Genomic DNA, 7,857 nt, shown 5'->3' with positions numbered 1-7,857 from the left:
TGGGCACCAGACTCTTATAGATTCTGAGTCCCTCCGGTCCCAGGTTCAGCAACAGAATGCGTTTCTTTCTTTGAGGGGTGAATTTTTCTTCATTTTCATCCTCCAGGACCCCTATAAAGTTATCGATATATTCTTTCCAGTCCTCCCACTTCATTAGTGGTTCTCCGGGTTTTGGTAGGAATTGCACAGGTGCTATTGCATACCCCGCCGGCGTGCTCATTTTCACTTCCCTGGTAACTGTTATGTCGGTGCCTCAGCCGGTGGGGCTGCCTGGGGTGCTGTCCTTGAACCCTGTGCTCGTATCTCCCTGGGGACTCTTGGTGCTGGTCCCCACCTCCTCCTCTTTAGTAGCCAGCGCTACACCTCCCTGGCGTGGATTCTCAGGAATGTAGTGCGTGTGGCCTATTGACTGTGGGGTGTTTGCGCCACCACTCTGGCCTATTCGCCGCTACTGTGATTAGCTGTGGCACTGCCACGCTCCTCGGATTCGCCGTACCTCAGGTGTGTCCTGCCGTGTCTTGGTGCTTCGGCTCGTCGGCTGGGCTGTGCCGGGTAGACCTTGCCCGTGTCTGGGTGGGCCAGGTGACCGTGTCTGGGTCCGTCTGTTCCTTGTGGCTGCCCACGTGGGGGTCCGACGTTTTTTTTTTCTTCGTGGTCGTCTGGTTGTGCCTCCCGACCTCGTCGCCACTGTAATGATGCTTAATAATCACAGGCAGCAAGTAAATTCAGTGGAACTCTGTTTTATTCAAGTACAACATTATCTTATCCGAGGAGCGCCGGCCGGCGCTGTCCTCCGTGCAATTCTCGGCGCGCTACTGGTTGCGCGCGCATCCGGCGCCAACATGGCCGCCACACGTCACGTCTACGTGACGTGCGTAAACTAGAACGCTACAGTATCCTCTCGTAGGCTAGTTAAGTTGCTAAAAGCCAAAATATAACTTCTCGTTGCTCACTGGTAACCCCCATTCTTTGATTCACTCTTGTGTATTCACAAACATTTACCCACTTCCATGCAGCCATCAATCCGGATTTACACAGGAAGGAATTCATCACCCAATTATTTACGCACCTCTTTTTATACGATCTGTGTATTCGGTTGCATGCAGTATGTTTTCTGGTTGCGCGTTCAGATATTTCACACAACATAAGATATTTACTAAAAAGAACCTTTGCACATGAACTAATTAGCCAACTCGTGCCTTTTCCAGTGCTTGTTTCTGGGGTAAGAACAAATTATGTGCATGAGGTGTAGTGTTCATTTCAATCCACCTGTTTAAAATATTTTACTTACTGTTTGTACATTATGCGATTTTATTGTGTCCCACCAGGAAATGAATGAATATCATTTCGGATATTTAAGTCTCCCTCGTCGTCATTGCTTGATTTTGCTTGCAAGAATGTATTACTCATAGTCATTCAAATGTCACTCATATTTAGACTAAAATTATGTAGATGTCACACATGGCAAACTGAAACCTTGGCAGCTATGAAATGGCTAGGTAAAAAACATTACCATTTATAATGCCATTAACTTCAACTCTAACAAATGCAAGATCGATTGCATTTCCGATGCAATAGGGCTCGCATTTGTTAAAGTTAGAGCTGTTGGTGTGGAAAATGACAATTTTTTTACGTTTGCTTTTTTATACCATTAGCAATAGTGTTATGCAAATATAACTTGACTGCAAATAAAAAACAAAAGTGAAAAACATTGTTATTTTCAACGCCAACATCCTTAACTTTCAACCAGTGCGACACCTATTGCATTGCAAATGCTTGTTTCCAAGTATAATTCTTTCCACGCTAGCATTTTCCCTTGGTCTTCGTTTCTACTAGTCCTCCTTCGTTTTACATTTATTTCATATTTGTTCTCGTCTCTGGCTCCCATTTTTAGCCCCAACATCAAAATGCCGCACATTTAAGTGTCAATTTACGAGTCTTTTTAGCAAGGCCAACGACCACGCATGTGCGTGGAGCTAAGCAACAAAATAAAGAAACTGAAACCTTCAATATACACATGACAGAGAACGCAACCACGGTAGCAATGGGCGTCTTCAAATTATCATCAGCCAATGGGTGAAAGCGCGCATTCAGGCTGGGTGGCTATTGTCACGTGGAGTAGTTCTTTTCCCGCAGTTGCATCAGCCGAAGGGAGCCATCGCAATGAAGTTGAAAGGCAGCACAATGCTCCAATGGTAAAGCCGGAAGTTTGCCTGAAACCCTATCAGTTTCTGGAGGGCGTGTCCGAGGCTGCGTAGAGTTCTTTCTGTCAGCCCGTGGGTCGCGAGCTGGAAGCCGGCTGTGATCAAGCGCGAGGTAAGGGTGGAGGGGAAGTGGGTAGGGAATCTTGGGGTTGTAATAATGGGATGAGGGGGCTAAAGGAACCTGAATGACTCAGTACAGTGAGCTGAGAGGGTCCGTGATGGCTGACTGGGGTGTGTACTCCTAGAACTGTGGAAGTTATTGAGACCTCATGGTGTAATGTAGAAGGAGCCGTGTGGGTCACTTGTTGGTGTATGGAGACATCTAAGGTTACCAGATGACTCCAAGGCATTTGGAACTTAGCCTCATGTATTCTGGGAGCGGTAGTTCTGGTATGTTTCCAACCCATTGAGATAACACACTTGAAAACCTTCATTTGGAAAATGAAAGCCGGTTCCGGAGCATGTTGTTGTGTCTCATGACATAGAATCATCTGGTAAGCTTAAATGTTTATTTCATCTCGGAAGCTGTTGTGGGTAGTAGTCTGTAGAGGGTCACATGCGAGGTAAGTAGGAGGAGCTAACAGATGCAGAGTAGGAGCTGATTTCAAATATACAATAGTCCTGGGCGAAATGTATATAGAAAAGCATTTATATAGCTCTTGCTTACCCCGATGAGGCGCAGAAGCACTTTGCAGATGGGTTGCCTCCTACTCTGTCTGTTATGATCTGGTTTGTTTTGTGTCATGCATATGTTGTAGTTTTCGCCCATGCAGTTTTGTTGTCCAAATTAAATCCTCTCCAACTGATAAAGAGTAACTAGTAAGGCAGCAAATATCTTTCCAGAAGCATGAGTATTACCTTCTCTAATCTGAACAAAAACCTGCAGCCAAATGTGTAATTGTGGATAAGTGTTACATACTTTAACACCCCACACGTCTGATTTACATGAGGCCCGTCCAGCATGTGCCTGGCTAAGCGTGAAGCACACAACTAATTTACTTGAATTGATGTTCCCGAACTTCTCGAAGCCCAGACTGCCAACTGATTTTGACTAACTCGTTAGACCGATTTTACAAGATAACAACTAAACTGCATACATTGTCTACTATAGATGCTTCATTTATCACATTGTCTCAATAAACATGAATTGCCTACAGAACTCAGATACATGTCATCTAACATCGTGATTCCTCTAGTGACTTTTGCCCATTGGTTATAGGAAGTAGGTTATACTTGCGGTTTTAGAAAAATCCTTATTTTCTCCACTGATGAGTCTTTTGTAGGAGCAGATGCCAAAAAGGGAACTGAGGTTTTCTTTCTCAGACAGGGAAGACAGTTTTGAAGAGGAGTTTATGGGTGTGTATAGAAGAGGAAGTGGCGGGTGTTAGTTTGGGGTTAGCTGAAATGGTATAGTGAATAGGATGAGTTGGGTGGCACATGGCTTGACTGATATCGGCAAACACTTAGACTAATTTGTTGGCTTAAAATACTGTTTTACTGGGGCGTAGGGATGTATTGGCCTTTTGAAGGTCTATTAACCAGTTTAGAGGGAAGTGACATTTTTGAGCCCACGTTACATCAGTTATATTGGTCAGAACTGCATAGGATTTACAGTGTACTTTAGGGGGGGGGCAGTGGCTTGAGGGGGTGCTATAAAAATAGTGCCCACAATCTGCTGTTGAGAATTCCAAAATACTCCAATGGATGAATCGAAAGCCCAGGTCCAGCACATTTCTTTAAACATTTATCAAAATATCAGGAAAACAATCCCAGAATGCAAAGAAAGATACAGGGCTGGATTACGTATTCCCATATAGGCCTGGGAAACCTGGGAGCTGTGGGAGTGAAGGGGATATGTTTGTGAAGAGGGGGCACGTGTTTGTGGATAGAGTGGAGGAGAATATGTGGTTTAAGCTGTGGTTCCGTCAGCCAGCTTCAGATCTTTGAACTCTATTATGCCTGTATCAGGATTTGCACACCACCGTTGAAAAAATACTGAAATTAATGTACATCTATGAAATATATCATTTTTGGAGAAGTAATGTTACCAAAAGTAGATTTTTCCTCGTGAATTCGCGAACATTTGTTAGATAATCTGCACTATGTGCAAGGTCATTGACCTGTTGGTGCACAACTGTGATTTTACTATGAGAATGGGGTCCCTAATTTTCATGTTGCCAGTGGTATGGCACATAATGGGGTTTGCATTGATTCACCATTATTCATCTTTTTTTAATATTAGAATGTATCAAACGGCATTTAAATTAGATTGACCTCGAAAATTGCACATCAGCTTTACAACACTTTTACAAATATCAATTTGTTTGGGAACATTATCATTTGGAAAACAAACTATCACCAGTCTTGCTTTCATTGTGTTCTATGCATTAGGATAAATCAAGGAACATTGTCGATGCATTTATAAATAGCCACACATTGTTACATTTTGCAGGTTTGTCAACATTTGTTGTTGGAACCACTGCCAATAATGCATTTCCTTAGAGAGCCCACCCCAACAGTAAAGGGTTTGCATTAATTACTCAAATGTACAGTTTTGAAAAACGTATATATATGGATATGGTGAAAGACAGTCCTGTTTCCCACAACTGTATTGTGGTATTGTATACTGGCACATAAAGGGGTTGTACTGCAGGAGCTTGGGACGTGCTTGTCCAGTGGACAGAGTAAACCTGAAGACGACTTCGACCTTGAACATTATGTCTTGGGTGATGAGAATTCCACACACCTGCCTTAATGCTAATCTTTTTGGCAATCTCCCCTCTGCCTGATATTCTTTAATATGCTCCTGGACCTAGGTCCTAACCCCGCTCTCGCCAGTTACATGTAAATCCTAGAGTTATGATCCACTCTGGCCTAATGTTTGTACTGCGTATTAACAAGACATCCTTCAGTACCCTAGCTCTTTAGAGCACAAAGAGAATTCTTCATTCCTTTTCTCATGATAATAAACGTTTAGTGTTCTAGGCCACCACTTACTACCGTTGCCATTTTGCTGGTCCTGTGCCAAATTTAATCAAGAATCTACAGGTTGGTTCGAATTCTCTTGCCCATCTTCTTTTTTTAATGTACAACAGCATATTAAATTGCACTTGGATAAACTCCGCTGGCTCCCCATATATAAGTGCTTCCTCTTCAAAACATGGTGCACTGTCAGTCAGACACGAACCCCGGATCTAGCAATTTATAAAAAAAATCAGCACTTACGGAAAAAATCCTGTGATTTTTACAAAAGTCCCTGCAAAGTTATTTTATTTCTATATAGCTCAGACTCGACCCAAAGGTATCGGAGTGCTTTACACGAGCTCCAGTTACATTACATAAGGGCACATTAATTGTGTTTTTAGGCACAGGGAGATGTAAGTGATTTGCCCAGAAATATACTAAATGAGGGCTGCATCACTTTGCATAAATATTCCAAATTCATTAGATTAGTAGATTTTTGATGAAGCCACAAAGTAGTTGAACAAGGATCAATATTTTTATTTTTTTCTTTCTCCATTCATGTTTACAAGACAGACAACGCGTTTCGTCCTAAACATAGGACTTCTTCAGGGCAATGTTGAATATATTCAGAACATTAGATATAACGGAATGTAGTAATAAATATAGTCCAGTAGAGATGACAATCACACCCATGCGTCAGGCTCATTCGTTTTGAATCAGTAATTAATCCAATTTGAATAGAAAAATGAAGAATAAGATGTTCATCCGTAGTCTTGATGGGTTTTAGCGATATGCAGCAGGATTCGAAGCACAAGTGGTATGATAAGCCACAAAGATATATACTTGTTTAGCCGCGGCATACAAACGCCTTCGACCATGTGGTGGGATTTTTCTTCACACTAAGTACTTTGTCAAGCTTTGGATATGCCTTAGGGAGCAACAATTGCTAAGCTATTACCACTTGTGCTTTGAATTTATATAACCCTCACCCACTCTAATAGTGGCATGCTTCACCCTCGGGTTCACCCTAACTCCTAAAGGTCATGATGGGAGCTACCGTATTCCTGGGAGCACTTATGAAGATAAGGTGTATGGGGCGTAACCTTAAAGTTAAAATTCCCCATCCACTCCAAAGATATCCTTTATTAGTAGAGTGGACGGGAAGGTTAAAACATATAGATATAGATATGATGGTACTATGACCCTAAGACACCAACATGTTTCAGCCCTGTTCTGTCGGCCTGAGCAAGGTCCTGGGCTTTCGTCAGGGTGGGTAGAGAAGAAGTCACTCCCCCGAGGCGTGATTAACATGTGCTAGTTATGTTTAGCAGGCATTTTACATGTGAAAATTTATGGAAAGGTGTATACTTGCCGCAGCTTGTTGGGAATTACCTGTTAAAGAAAACTGTACATATGTACATGCTGTAAATGCAATGTCAATGCTGTAATGCCAGATCGAACATACCATAATAGTGACTCCTCTCAGTGCAGTCCCCAAGCAAAAAAGTGCCTTCAGTGTTTTGTCTCATCAAGGCCTATAAAACTAGGATTGCATCCCTATTTGGTGATACCAGTGTTTTGAAGTACTCATACATACATTCAATATTGTGTACTCCCAATCATTATTGTTTTACAGTGGAATGTCTTAGTAAGGCCATCATGTGTCCAAACACTGTTTTCAAGTCTCCAGCGAGGTTTTGTCGCACTCAAACAATCAACAGTCGATCTCGTGTGTGTGTTCTTTTCTAAAAAAACAAATAATATTTACAATATATTACACGTGGTAAGAGAACCACACACCCAATTGCAATGGGGCAAACGCTTCCACAGGGGCATGAGAGGGAGGACTTGTAGTCACACTCTTCATCAATCGGGGTAAAAAGAAGAAATGCCAGAGCTCGTTAGAAGCATTATTATCTTTTGTTATCTGCACTGAGGCATCCTCCGAGTTACACATGCGTGCAGCGGTTACCCCGGTGTCCATTAGATTAGCCCTACTTTGTCAAAGATCCCATCCCTTCTGTGAACCTATGTGCAGCTCAGCTCCCCTGCTTGCGTTGAGCAAGTGAAGTCTCCTTCTAGTCTTAAGTATTCTTGGTCGGACGTTCCGATTCACAGGTTGGAGATTGTGAGCAGCATTACTCCCGGGTAATGACCCACCTACATCAACATGGAAGGCGCTGATATGTGGCTGTGAGGGGGCTCGTCCAGTCAATCGAGGCCTTTGTCGCCCGGTGCTAGGATACATTTAAAAAGGCAGATGCTGGGGCTTCAGCAATTTTCTCACTCCCTCCGAAAGTGGACGGACAACCAGGGGGGCCAATCCTGGAATCCCTATTGGTGTACACCCTGATCTACTTCACAACATTTTATTATACTATTATAGTCTAAAATGCACACAGGTTTGCCCACTTCAGCAACCTGACCCCAAACAGTCACAGGTGAAGTACTTTCATCATGGATGTTAGACGGCTCTCCTGTCCGCAGACTTCACAGCTAGAAGTTCCTCACTATGCAATGCACTGCACTGTCCCCGCTCAAGCTTTTGGCAAACAACTACTTTTGGGAAACCTTTACGGTTAGAGCGGATTGTGCCGCAAGCAACATTGTCCACTTTGACCAACTCCCTGAACAACTGCACACCAGTGTAGAAGTTATCTATATTTAAATGGTGATCTTTGTTCAAAAG

The 7,857-nt window shown here is 42.9% G+C and overlaps 1 protein-coding gene across 1 annotated transcript in view; it reads left to right on the top strand.

Moving 5' to 3' along the window:
• The first annotated feature begins 2,187 nt into the window (after positions 1–2,187).
• AARS1 (alanyl-tRNA synthetase 1) overlaps positions 2,188–7,857 on the top strand; it is a 336,551-nt gene continuing 330,881 nt past the window's right edge. Inside the window, exon 1 of the mRNA XM_086945275.1 lies at positions 2,188–2,316. The gene's annotated coding sequence lies outside the window, so the exon portion shown is untranslated. The remainder of the gene's footprint in view (positions 2,317–7,857) is intronic.

Source organism: Lissotriton vulgaris, chromosome 12 (genome assembly GCF_964263255.1).
Source record: "Lissotriton vulgaris chromosome 12, aLisVul1.2, whole genome shotgun sequence".
Taxonomy (NCBI): Eukaryota; Metazoa; Chordata; class Amphibia; order Caudata; family Salamandridae; genus Lissotriton; species Lissotriton vulgaris.
Note: the sequence above shows the minus strand (reverse complement) of the source record. Positions and strands in the feature narration are given on the sequence as shown.